The sequence below is a fragment of the Oryx dammah genome, unplaced genomic scaffold, assembly GCF_014754425.2.
Source record: "Oryx dammah isolate SB20612 unplaced genomic scaffold, SCBI_Odam_1.1 HiC_scaffold_27, whole genome shotgun sequence".
Taxonomy (NCBI): domain Eukaryota; kingdom Metazoa; phylum Chordata; class Mammalia; order Artiodactyla; family Bovidae; genus Oryx; species Oryx dammah.
Window position 1 is genome coordinate 113,729,700 of NW_024070211.1, and position 13,609 is coordinate 113,743,308.

Genomic DNA, 13,609 nt, shown 5'->3' on the forward strand with positions numbered 1-13,609 from the left:
ATGGCTTTTTTTCTAAGAATAAAATAAAATTCGAGTATAAATGAAGAACCCTATGAGTTACACATAATACAGCCACCCTATTAGCTAATGAGAATATGACATCTATTTCTTTCCCTTATTTATCAAATGCTTAGTCAAAAACAGGTCAAGTAACATTTCAGACTTAAACCGACTTTCCAACTGATGAGTTAAACTGTTAACAACCGCACTGTTTAGAAGCACCTTATCTGGAGACGTCAGGTATGTGCCCATCACAGGCATTCTCCCCATTCTTACAAATTCCTTTACTCTTTGCACAGGGCTTTATTGCTGTCAAGGTCATACGATGACTAGGCAACAAAGCTGGGATTATAAAACAAGTGGTAAACGCCTAGTCTATGGCTCCACAGCAACCCACTCCAGTGTTCTTGCCTGGAGGATCCCAGGGACGGGGGAGCCTGGTGGGCTGCCGTCTATGGGGTCGCACAGGGTCGAACGTGACTGAAACGACTTCACTTTCACTTTTCACTTTCATGCATTGGAGAAGCAAATGGCAACCCACTCCAGTGTTCTTGCCTGGAGGATCCCAGGGATGGGGGAGCCTGGTGAGCTGCCATCTATGGGGTCGCACAGGGTCGAACGTGACTGAAGTGACTCAGCAGCACAGCAGCATACTCCTACAGCTCTTTCCACTTTACTGCTCTACCTTTAGCAGAGGATTCAGTGCAAAAGCAATTAAGTAAATAAGCTAGTTGATATCAGGTCTTAACATGGAAGTGACTTGACATTCAAGAGTCTATCTCTGAGGATTGAGGGACATCCAAGAACAGGGGCAGAGTGAAAGTGAAGGTAGGGTGGTAGGGACCCATGCCCTCAGGCAACAGCATATGGGAGCCCCAAGAAGATGAGTGTTTGCCAATCCCCAAACTGTGATCAGCGCCCAGTTCCCCCCAGGCACCACCTTCCCTCACTGTCACTTTGGCTAAAACCTAATGCATTTCCCTACCAAGGCCAAGCAGGTACCCAGAACCCAGTCCGGCCTTAGGACTCTGGCAAGTTGGGGGCCAGCGGATTTCTGGCCTTGAGAAAGACCTGTGTTTTTGAGAGGTGGAGAGTTCAGAGTCCTGTAGGACTGCGCCAGCCCTGCAGATTCAGGGTCTAGGGATCTTTCTGTTCTCATCAAACCTCACACGTGACGGCACTGAAGTCCGCCTTAAGACTAACAGTGAGAAGCATACGGACGAGGTTGCATTCTTTGAGCTCACTCAGCTCTGGTGGACCTTTGGGCTCTGCAAAGGCACACATTCTGAGGAATTCCTCTGGCTGTGTTATGCCAGGACTTCAGCCTCAGTCTCACTGGGGACCATGCGTTTCTCCCTAAGGCAGCGAGGCTCCCTCCAGGTAGACATGCCAGTGAGCCCATCTGGTCCGTGGTCATTTCCCAGCAGGAGGCCCTTGGCTTATTTTGGCCCTGACAGTTTGGCAGGAAGTACAAACTTATCTTTCCGGGGACACTGATCTGGACAATTCCACCTCATTCAGGAGACACAGCTCTCCTCAGAGGGTCCAATTCAGATGTGTCCTTTCCTAAACAGGACATCCCTTCGTGAAGTTTCCTAGCCTTTAAAACACTCATATTAAAAAGACAGCAACAATTTATTATGGCAGACATCAAGGGCTCGCAAGGTTTCTTAATTTTCAGTTCCAACGTCTGCTGCCCAGACACAATCTTTTTGCCATCTGTGTCAGGTTAGTTACAAAGCACTGTTATTATTCTGGGCTACACAATGTTGGCCCGACCTCATCGAATACAAGAAATTTTGCGGATTGATTTAGCTATTCTGTTCATATAAACGAATCCAGTTGTACAGCTGTTTCTGATTAGTCTATGTAGTGCTGGAGTTATATACAAATAATTTTATAATGAACTCAGCAACTACAAGGACAGGAGCAGTGGAATCGAGCCTCACCTCCCAGAAAAACAAGCAGGAGCATAAGAGCAGGGGCTTTCACTCACACTCCAGGTCTAAATTCCTATCTGCCGTGATTCACTTTTTCCTCTTGATGTAATTCAGCATAACTTATAACTAATGCTCTCAAAGAATGCTTGTTTTCAGACTTTAAGAGTCAAGAGGGAAACAGTTGTGCAAGCTTAAAACTCCTTTAAAATTTCCCATCTTTGCATTTTATAAGTTTCCATTCTTTCCTGTTAAAACATTTATAGTTCCTGAGACAATTTCTTACATATTTCAAAAAGAGAAAACTGGAATCAAAAGATCTATATTGACTTTGTTATATGCAGATATCAAGTATTTTGTTTCATTTCGATACAGAACAATTAAGCTCGGTGAGTTTAGGCTGAAGCTTCTCTTCTCTGGGTCTAGAAGACAGACCATATGCACCTTAGAAACTTCAGGAAAAGAGAGGGCATGAATACTTCAAGTGAATGGAATTTTTTTTTAAGTGACAAGTGCTCCTGAAAGAATAATGTGAAACAAAACAGGAAAAAGAGATTATAAAGTTTATACTTCTAAAATGAATTACATTGGCAAGGATGTGGGGAAGCAGATATTTTCAAATAGTTTTAGTAAAACTGAATTACTACAGCTTTTAGCAAGTAAGGACTTCCCTGGTGGCTCAGACAGTAAAGCGTCTGTCTACAATGAGGGAGACCTGGGTTCGATCCCTGAGTCGGGAAGATTCCCTGGAGAAGGAAATGGCAACCCACTCCAGAACTCTTGCCTAGAAAATCCCATGGATGGAGGAGCCTGGTGCAGGCTACTGTCCATGGGATTGCCAAGAGTTGGATATGACTGAGCGGCTTCACTTTCACTTTAGCAAGTAATACCACTTTAGGGACTCTGACAGAAATCAAAGCTTCTGTTCAGAACACACGGATGTACAGGGAAGAACTGTAGTAGCACAAAACTTGAAACAATTTGAATGGTTAAATTATGGAATATTAATCAGTCATAATATAAATGAACTTTTAATTTGGAGGGAATGTCTGTAATGTTCTGTTATGTGAAAAAAACTCTTGTGGATAGCAAAAAGATATCTTCACGTCCATGTTTATAGTAGCATTCTTTACAATAGCCAGTATAAGGAAACAAGTGTCCATCAATGGATGAATGGATACAGACAATCTCTGTCTTACACCCACGTAACTGTAATATTCCTCAGCCGAGGGAAGGAAATCCTTCCATTTGTGAAAACATGGATGAATCTTGAAGGTATTATGCTAAGTGAAACAACTCCAAAAAAGACAGATATTGTATCGTCTCACTTATATGTGGAAACTGAAAAAAGCTGAACTTGTAGAAACGGAGTAGAATGATGGTTACCCGGGCTGCTGGGGAAGGGAGTAAGAGAACTGTGGCATGTTGGTTAAAGGTTATAAGGTTGCAGTGGGAAGATGAGTAAATTCTCGGGATCTAATGAACAGGATTATGATTACAGTTAACATTTCTTTAAATACTTGAAAGTTGCTAAGAGAATAATCTTAAATGATTTCAACACGAAAAAAGATAATAATTTCATGACATGATGGAGGTATTAGCGAACTTATGGTGGTAATAATATTACAATACATGAGTTAATCAAATCAATGCGTCGAATACCTCAAACTTATACAATGTTATATGTCAATTATACCATAATTTAAAAATCATGTAGCCTAATGTGTATAATGTTTCTATTCTTAATAGAAAGATATATTTACATATATATTTGTATATAGTTTCATAAGCAAAGAGAAAAAGAAGGGCACATCCCAAATTGATAATATCAATTACCTCAAGTGGTTAGATTTGAGAGACACAGGAGAAAACTTATAAACTTTTTCTTTGTATACTGCTTTCTCATGTATCTTATTTATGTCAAGCACATAATACTTTAATAATCTCAACAAGGTAAAAACTATAATTTTTTTTAAGTGATAAGAAACATATTTTCAGCAAAAACAAGGAAGCAAAGACCGAATTATAAAGACTGAGCACCTGGCTTGGTGGTTAACAAGAGGGACATGTTTCATCACAGCAGAGATAATGTATACAATAATCCTGTAGAGAAAGGAATGCCACAGTGAAAATAATGCCATAATAACTCCTGTACAGTCCTTGAACCAACTTGAGAATTGTTTTTTCTTTTTGTTCTCTCAGTTCCTCATCAAAGGGACAAGATTAAGGGGGAAGGTTAACAATATTTAATTAATAAGGTTCTAGCTCCAACAGCTTTGTAAAGTATCATGCAAAGTAAAGTAATTCCCAATGTTAACAATGATCTAACTTTTTATTTTGTCTCAAATAACATGTGAGGCTTTTTTTTTTTTTTTTAAACAGTGCTAAAACTCTAGGGAAAAGAACAATGTGGAATTTTACCCACAAAATCTGAGATTATCTAAACTGATGCTTTGGGTTGTATCTTACCATCAATCCTCAACCTTTCTGGTACCAGAGACCAGTTTTGTGGAAGACAACTTTTCCACAGACCAGCGGGTAGGAGATGATTTGGGGATGATTCAAGTGCTTTACATTGATTGTGCACTTTATTTTTATCCTTATTACATCAGCTACACCTCAGATCATTAGGCATTACCCTCCAGAGGCTGGGGAAAAAGTGAAAGTGAAAGTCGCTCAGTCGTGTCCCCAACTCTTTGTGACCCCATGGACTATACAGTCCATGGAATTCTCTAGGCCAGAATACTAGAGTGGGTAGCCTTTTCCTTCTGCAGGGGATCTTCCTAACCCAGGCATCAAACCCAGGTCTCCCGAATTACAGGCAGATTCTTTACCAGCCGAGCTACAAGGAAAGTAGAGGTTGGGGACCCCTGTTTAAAACCATGCATGGCAATCAAATTCTGGCTTTAATAGATAGGAAAAGGCACTGCTAAAGTAAATTACTACTTTTGAAAGATTTTCTTTAAAAAGACCTCAACTCTTTTGCCTTTTTCTAGTTACTCAATTTTTGAATTAGAAATTTCAGTACCATCTGAAAACTCAATTTCGTGTCCCTCAGCCTGCCTTCTGGGGCTTGGGAAAGATAACTGGTTTTGTCTTTTATCCTTCCTGCTCCCCTTCTTTTCTCCCCATCCATCACCCTAGTCTTTCCTGAAAGTCCCTCCCACAGCACATATATGTTCTGCTTACATTATATAAGCCTCTTCAAGAACAGCCCATTTCTTTCCCCTTTTATCTTGGGCTGATCTGACTGCCTCCACTCTTTAAATATCCATCCCCATAACACAAGGCTATTGTGGTTAAGACACTGATCTCACTGTTTACATTTTTTGGAAGAAAAAAAAAAAAACAGCTAGGGTACACGTTTTCTCAAGATATTCTCCAAAGTCTAAAGGTTCTCTGCTTTCAAAATCTATTTCCCTATGCCTAAGGGAAAAAAAGTTTCCCAGTTTCCTGAAATAATATTTGTTAACATATTCTACACTTTAAAATGACATCATTCTAAGATGTAGCCAGATTTCTTTCTTGGTCCTTCCCAGGCCTAAATCTTCAGTCAAGAGATCTTATCTCCTGCTTATGTCTATAGAAAAATGCTTGGGAAGTTTCAGAAATGGGCTGGGTGACACACAAATAGTTGAAGAGCAAGAAATTCAACTAACTGCTCATTTGGTCTGTTTTATAATTATACTGATGCTGTCACTGAATTGGCTGGTTCTTTAACTTGACTCAGTAGACGAGTTGTCTGGGCATCATTAGCAAGAGCTAACAGCTGGGAAGATGGTCAGTGAACAAGCATATATATTCACCCAACAGTAGAATCCCATGCAGCTACTAACAACATAGTAGCAATATGTCCAAGAAATACTAAAAAAATCAGGCAATCAAAATGCAAATATCCATAAAACACAGTCTCCAATAAGAGGAGTGGAGGAGGGAGAACAGGAGGAATGTCATCAAACCATGTTTAGCTGTTACAGTGAGGTAAGGTGTACACATTACATTCACAAGATTTAAGGTAATCAAGTACTGTCTATGAGAGAAAATTAAATAATGTCAACGTGCATAGATATTCAATCCTGAATATTCATTAGAAGGACTGACGCTGAAGCTGAAAGTTTAATACTTTGGCCACCTGATGTGAAGAGCCGACTCATTAGAAAAAAAAAAAATTGGCCACCTGATGCTGGGAAAGACTGAAGGCAGGAGGAGAAGGGGATAACCGAGGATGAGATGGCTGGATGGCATCACTGACTCGATGGATGTGAGTCTGAATGAACTCCGGGAGTTGGTGATGGACAGGGAGGCCTGGCGTGCTGCGATTCATGGGGTCGCAAAGAGTCAGACACGACTGAGCGACTGAACGACAACAACAACATAAATATACACAAACATATATAGATGTGTGTTGCCTGAAGAAAAATAGAAATTATATAAAACTAACTTTTATTTAAAACTGTAATTGACTCCTCTGACTCAGGAAACTATTTGGACCTCAATTTTCCATTTTATTCACAATTTCCTTCCTCCTGCAGACAGCTCTTACCTAAGAGAACTATTTATCTTCCAAATACAAAAGCATCTGTGGCAGTCTGGGGATAGGCTACTGTCCTTCAATTCTGCTTATACTCCTTTCTCAAGTTTCACATTGCAAGTGATGTAAAAGAAAAAAAGAAAAGAAAAAGATGGAAAAATCGGTGGGTAGGAGAGTCTAAAATCTCACTAATGTGGAAGTGAACCACATACAGGTATTAGATCAGGAAATGTTACTTCTTAAGTTCTACAATAATAATTCCCATATTCCCCACCAGACCATGATCTCGTTTCTTTATTAGGATCATTGTTATTATTCACTTGGAAGATATACAGATAAACAGCATTTAAAGATAATTATGTATGTGATAAAAAGTAATGTTGTACACAGATCAATCATGGTGAAGGATGAAATCACTCTTAGAATGAAATGAAACTTGTTCCCCAGCATCTTCAGAAACCAACATCAAGATCTACTTTGCCTTCATAAAAAAATTCACTCACTTCAAATCTCACAACCAGAGTGGTACAAGTAAACTGCCATTCAACAAATGTTAATTGAGAACCTACTATTTCTGAGAGAATATTTTTTAAGTTTTTTTAATTTATTGCCTCCAGAGAGTCTCCAATCTAACAAGGCAAAAGAAAAAAAGCACATGCAAATGATTCCAAAACAGAATAAAGTGGATTCTGAGACACAGGTGAGGCCCAGACAGACAGCCATTAGAATTTACCAAGAAGAGGAAGAAACAAACTTTAGGGGAGCATTTCAGCTTTTGTTAAGCATTTCAGCTTGTTTTTACAATGTGAACCATGTTCATCGAAAGCACTAAAATTCATCGGTGATCATGTCTCCCGTTTATTTTAGCTAATTCTTCTTTGGGGTGGTTTAGTCGCTAAGTCATGTTAGACTCTTGTGACTCCATGGACTGTAGCCCACCAGGCTCCTCAGTCCATGGGATTCTCCAGGCAAGAATGCTGGAGTGCGTTGCCATGCCTCCTCCAGAGGATCTTCCCAACCCAGGGATTGAAGCCAGGTCTCCTGCATTGCAGGCAGATTCTTTATGATCTGAGCCACCACCCGGTGGCTAGTAGGCAATGCTAAAATGTTAGTCAGCCCTCCACGCCTGCAGACTTTGGCCTCCACAGGAGGTCCTGGACCACCCCTCCTCGGATACCGAGGGATGACTACTCATACAACATCATAGCAACACGGTTTTATACTATGAACCATGTTTCTGAAACTTCTGAACTAATGAAAATTGTAGATGATTGTGTCGCCTGTTTACTTACTTTAGCTATGCTCTTTTACTGATTATTAGCAAAGTCAATTACTTTTGACTTCTCCCCAAGTATGGATGCCTGACCTGAAGCCTGTGACACCGAGCAGGCTTGGCCATCACAGAACACAAGAGCAGGGCTACCCAACCCTGCGGACGTGGGGGCTGTACCTGTGGCCAAAGCAGCTCGGCCTGGAGCAGGCAGACCCCCTGGTCATCCCACGTGGACAATGACCACCGCAAAAGGTCACCCGAGTACTTCCTGGTGCCAAAGTGGCAGGAGGTAGCACTCTCCTTCTTCCCCACTGTGGCCCCCCACCTTAGCTGCCCTGGTCATCTCGGTGAGCAGCTCAAGTGGCTAAGCAGATAGCACAGGCTGGCAGCCCCTCTTCCGCCCATACTGACATTCTCCTCTGTAACATCTCTCCTGCTCAGCTATGAAGAGAATCCACGAGGTGATCACTGTGAAATGCTCCGTTGACTACAGACGGCCGAGGGATTATTACATGGTAATTTATATAAAAAGCAGTTCCTGTGTTTAGGCTCTTTTTGTATTTCCATATGGAAAGGAGAATACCAACCCAGTGTTCTACACAAGCTAACACTGACGATAATAAAGACCCACAGATACCTAGCAGCGGCACTGTCCTGGATAATCTGCGAAGTGATGCACATCCATGACATCATCCGACCCTCAGCACAACCCCAAAGGCAGAGACGGTTACTCTGATACTAAAGAAAAAGGAGCATAAGTTGCAGGACATGTAAAAGACAGAGCTGGGACTGGAAGCTCTGCCTGACGTCCTGGCCCATGCTTTTACCTTTACAGAATTTTGCAGGTGGTATGACATCAGTACTACCTGGGGGGCTTTCAAAAATAGATTCCTAGGCCTCACCCCAGCCTTATAGAATCAAGACTCTAGAAGTCACACCCTTGACTAAGGACCGAATACTTCAATACTGGTTAAAGTGTGCCAGGTGGCAAAGCATTACTCAGCTAACTGAAGGTGTTCTGGGGAATTGGTGAGCCTCAGAGTTTTTATTATTCCAAAGTATACAAGAAACAGTGTTAATTATTTTAACCCGATTACAATCTCTACATGGCAAGGAACAATTGACAGATGTTGGGCTGGGCAATGAAGCGGGTAAGAAAGTGTTTATTTCTTCCAGGAAGGAGACAGCTGCACGTTTCCTTGACTGGAGCAAGGAAGATGGAACACAGTGTACAAACAGGCCCACGAATCTCCCCAGGCCTGGCACAGGGCAGACACTTTAAACACTTGTTAGATGGACAAATGAGGGGACAAATGACTCCCTCCAGCTGGAAGTAATTTCATTCTCCTCTACATTCCCTGTATTTGATCTGTACCTTTTTTTCATCTTATTTACCAAATTCTGCCCTGCATTCCTGCTGTTCAAGCCCGTATCTCATCTCCACCAGAAGGTAAGCATTCAGGGCCAAATTTCACCTCCTTCTGAGTCAGGTCTCTTCTTCTCCCCCTGACACAGAACACAACAGTGATCCCCAAAAGGAACCCTCAGTGCCAAATGAGCATCTTGCTTGTTTTCACCTGTGACTTGATTCACATATGCAGGTCCTGCTTATTCACCAGGCCCATCAAACCTTCAGGCTGCTGCTGCTGCTAAGTCGCATCAGTCGTGTCCGACTCTGTGTGACCCCATAGACGGCAGCCCACCAGGCACCTCCGTCTATGGCATTTTCCAGGCAAGAGTACTGGAGTGGGTTGCCAACGCCTTCTCCAACCTTCCAGCACTGTAGCATAATTGTGGATTGCTGGGGCATGGTGGTAGAGAAACCTCTGTATGAAAATCATGAGGAATCTGGTAGACCTCATGGAAGGGTGGGCTTCAGGAAGATGATGGCTGGGAGACAGGAATCCAAACAACAGATGCTTAAAAGTGAAGGGGTTACAGCAACAACAACAAAAAGGCACTTTGGTTTAATTCTGTTCTCCTGATGTGCAATGTAAAAACCCTCTATGTTCCTAGAATTACAACCATAGTGAGGACCATCCTGAACTATTTCAGGCAGTGACACAGACCAAATCAGAAATACTTCCCCCAAAAGCGGGCTCATCCCTGGCCTGGGCAACTGAGATAGTACAAGATAGTTCGTTTAAAAGGTAAAGGCACCTCACCTTCTCGTCACTGCCCTGTGCTGTGCTGCTTTCTGCTGTTTCACATGTCATCGTCATTATTCCACTTGATCCTCACACCAAGAGAAGGAGGAAGAGCAAAGATTATCAACCCCAATTCTTGGATGAGATAAGTGACGCTCAAGGCACACCTAACATGCATGATATGCCGAAAGTGAAAGTGGAAGTCGCTCAGTCTTGTCCGACTCTCTCGTGATCCCATGGACTGTAGCCTGCCAGGCTCCTCTGTCCATGGAATTCTCCAGGCCAGAATACTGGTGTGGGTAGCCATTCCCTTCTCCAGGAGATCTTCCCAACCCAGGGATCGAACCCATGTCTCCCTCATTGCAGGTGAATTCTTTACCATCTGAGGCACCAGGAAAGCCCATGATATGCCTAATTAACCAGAAAGTGGTTGAACACCCAGTAGACATTTAATTGGTGAAATGAACAAACAAGTGAAAGAAGGCATGAATCTCCAACCCCTGGAAGTAACCCCATTGTCTCTAAATGTATCAGAATCTGATCTTAACTTGCCTACAAATGTTTCTGTTCTACATCACACAAGCCTAAGAATTTAGGTGCTGCTCAGGGAACCAAAGCTATGGCAAAGGTTGGGTAGGTCCCAAGGAAGAAGATGATTTTAATAACATCTGCAAAGTCTAGTCTGCACAATTCCACTCAACAAGTGGCTGAGGATTTAGTCCCTGAGAGACTCAACCAGGGGATATCAGGCAGGTAAAGATACGCAGCAAGAGTGGAAGGCAGAGTCATAAGCGCCCTAAAGAAGGGTTAGGGCTTCCCAGGTGACGCCAGTGGTAAATAAAGAATCTGCCTGCCAATGCAGGGGAGGTAGGTTCAATCCCTAGGTCCGGAAGATCTCCTGGAGAAGGGAATGGCAACCCACTCAAGAATTCTTGTCCGGAAAATTCCATGGACAGAAGAGCCTGGCCAGCTACAGTCCATAGGGCTGCAAAGCAACGGCCACGATTGAGCACACACACACTGATGGCCTAATGAAAATTCTTTGCAGTTATTTTATCCGTTACAGAAAAAGGCATTTTTGAAAGGGAAAAATATGCCAGTGACTCAAGCTGAAGCTACAGTGTATTGTTTTGGAACTGTGTTGGGAAACTGGCAAAAGAAAACCCACCACGGGCGGGACTCTGTCCAGGGCTCCGTGGCTGCACTGCCTTAAGTCTGCGACTTACCCACGGCCGGCGGTCCAGAGACCATCCAAGAGACAACAGTGGCACACACTTTTCAGAAAGAGGGACCAAGTCCATCCAGTTACTGCTGACAACCTGAGACGCATCCCAGAGAACTGAGATAAAGTCAGGAGCCCAGGAAGGAATATGTATTACTCCGGGATCCAGCAGGACCAGAGGATCTAACCAGGCTCGGTTCCTCACAGACACACCCTTTGTTAATCTCAAAAAGTTCAAAGTCTAACCACGAACTGAAGATTTGGGTCACCCTGACTGGGTCAGCTGGTTTCTTTTACTTACCCTTGCAACTTTAACTGTTCTCTTTTTTAAAAAGAAAAAACAGAGGGAGTGAGACTGCAGCGAAGCTGTCCGGAAAGTTCGGGAGAGGCCCCGGGAGAAAAGCGCTGACACGGATTGGAAGTCCTCTAAGGTCGCCGCACACATCGAACGCGCGCCCGGGGCGCTAGCAGCAGTCTGGGGCACCCGGCTGGAGGAGAGTTGGGGAAGCTGAATTGCGGGATGGGCACAATTCCCTAGCGAAGAAGGCGAGGCGGCTCCAGAGCAGAAACTGGCCCCGGGGATGCCCGAAAGCCCCCATCCGCCTGAGCTGGGGCTGGGAAGCAGTAGGGGGAGTCGCGCCCCAGCGCATCCCGCGAAGCCCCTGCAGCGGGTACCTACGGCGCGAGCGGGGGGCGAGACCCCTCGGCGGCCCCAGGCTCGACCGAGCCCAGCAGCGCGCCCAACCCTGAAAACGCCCGCGTCCGGAGCCCACCCGCCCGCGGCCCCTTCTTCCCCCACCCGCCGGCACCCGGAGGACGCGCGATCCGCTGGGCCCGAGTCGCGCCCCTCCGGAGACCGCGCGCCCGCGCCCCCGCCCGCAGCGGACGCAGCCCCGACGTTCCCCCGGCCCCCGCCCGCGCCCACCCGGCGCCGAGCCGCGCTGCCCTGCCCCGCCGTCCAGTCCAACCCCTCCCCGGGGTGCCCGGGGCTGCGAGGGTCTCCAAGGGCGCTGCCCTGAGTCCCCGGAGCCCGATCGCACTCTCGGCGGCGGCGGCGGCGCGTCCCTTACCGAGCAGCGGCTCCGTGCGGCTCCAGGGCCCCGCGGCGCGCCGGGCATTTTTTTCTGGGAAACTTCTCCCCGGTCCGTAGGGCTGAGCCGGCCGGGCAGGAAAAGCGCTCAGCGCCGGGAGGCTGAGACCATCCGGGAACTTCGCTGGATGTAAACCCTCCCCCTCAGCTCCCCCCCACCCCGCCCCGCGGCCCCGCCACATGTGGACGCGCTGCGAGGCCGCCGCCGGCCCTTCGCCCGCCTCTCTGTGCGCCGCGCCCGCGCTCCCTGGGGCTGAGGCTCTGCGTCCCACAGACTGGCGAGCCCCGAGGTACACGGCAGGAGTGGGGCGATTAGGAGGCTGGGGCTCGTGCGTCGCTCCGTCCACCTCCCTGTGCTTGCAGAGGAGCGGGAACTGGAAGGGGTGTCCAGCCGAGGGCCCTTTCCCCCACGGACTGCTAGTTCTCCAGCTTTCCGCTGTCGGGGTGCCCCCTCTCCAACCCCAAGCGGAAGCCTTTTCTCCTCGCCTTCTCTGCTCTCCAAAGAGGGATCGTGCTTCCGGACACCTTAAATTCAAATTCATCTTAAAAATGAATTTTAATATGGAGTGGCACCCTCGGAGGCCCAGGGTCTGTCCGCATCTGTCTCCCTGACCACTGCGTGGGGAAGCTGTGCTGCTCTTCTCGTGGAAAATGCCCGTTGTCCCCACCAAGAACCAGCTGGGGTTGAGTAGTTTTGCTCCTAGTGGAGATGGATTTATCGTCAGCCACCCACATCTTCAAATACGGTAGCATCCACTGCAAACATCTGGAGAAAGCTGAGGTTCTCCTCTCTTGCCTGAGCTGTTAGTGGCCGGCCCCGAAAGCCGCCACCTCCAGGCTCCAAAGAAAAGTTAACACTCACTAAGATGACGCATGTTAGAACGTGTGCATTTGAAAAGAACAAATTATCATTAATACAATAACCATTTAATCATAGTGCTAATATATCAAGGCTGTGAATCCCCTTAAATGAAAGCAGAGAAGTTGGGAATATATGCACTTCGGAATTGATGTCCTACACTAAGAAGGTGGTCGGTCCATCACTTCACTTTAACCTGTCTGCTCCTATGCCAGTTCCCATGTGTGCCCTTGTACCTTGACATGCTCTTAACAGATATAGTAATCCTTCTGACAAAGAGATTAGTAATATGGGAAACTTCTCAATGACAAACTTTGTCCCTAAGAGTACCCATCTTTTAAATCTTCACTGTATACTTCATCATTCCATCGTTGGAAGCTTTCCTTTTTCAACCATTTCTATGATGATATGCATATGTTATGTTTTATAGAAAATGAAGACAATTGATTTCACATGTCAGTATATTATTCCAGACTTGAGAAAAAAATCATTAGCACTTAATCACAATCATGGAAATTAAGCCCAGGAGCTGCCTCCCATCAGCTCTCTT

The 13,609-nt window shown here is 45.3% G+C and overlaps 1 protein-coding gene across 1 annotated transcript in view; it reads right to left on the bottom strand.

Annotated features, from left to right (window-relative positions):
• Positions 1-12,317, bottom strand: part of WIPF1 (WAS/WASL interacting protein family member 1) — a 128,645-nt gene extending 116,328 nt beyond the window's left edge. Inside the window, exon 1 of the mRNA XM_040228189.1 lies at positions 12,181-12,317. The gene's annotated coding sequence lies outside the window, so the exon portion shown is untranslated. The remainder of the gene's footprint in view (positions 1-12,180) is intronic.
• Positions 12,318-13,609: the final 1,292 nt, after the last annotated feature.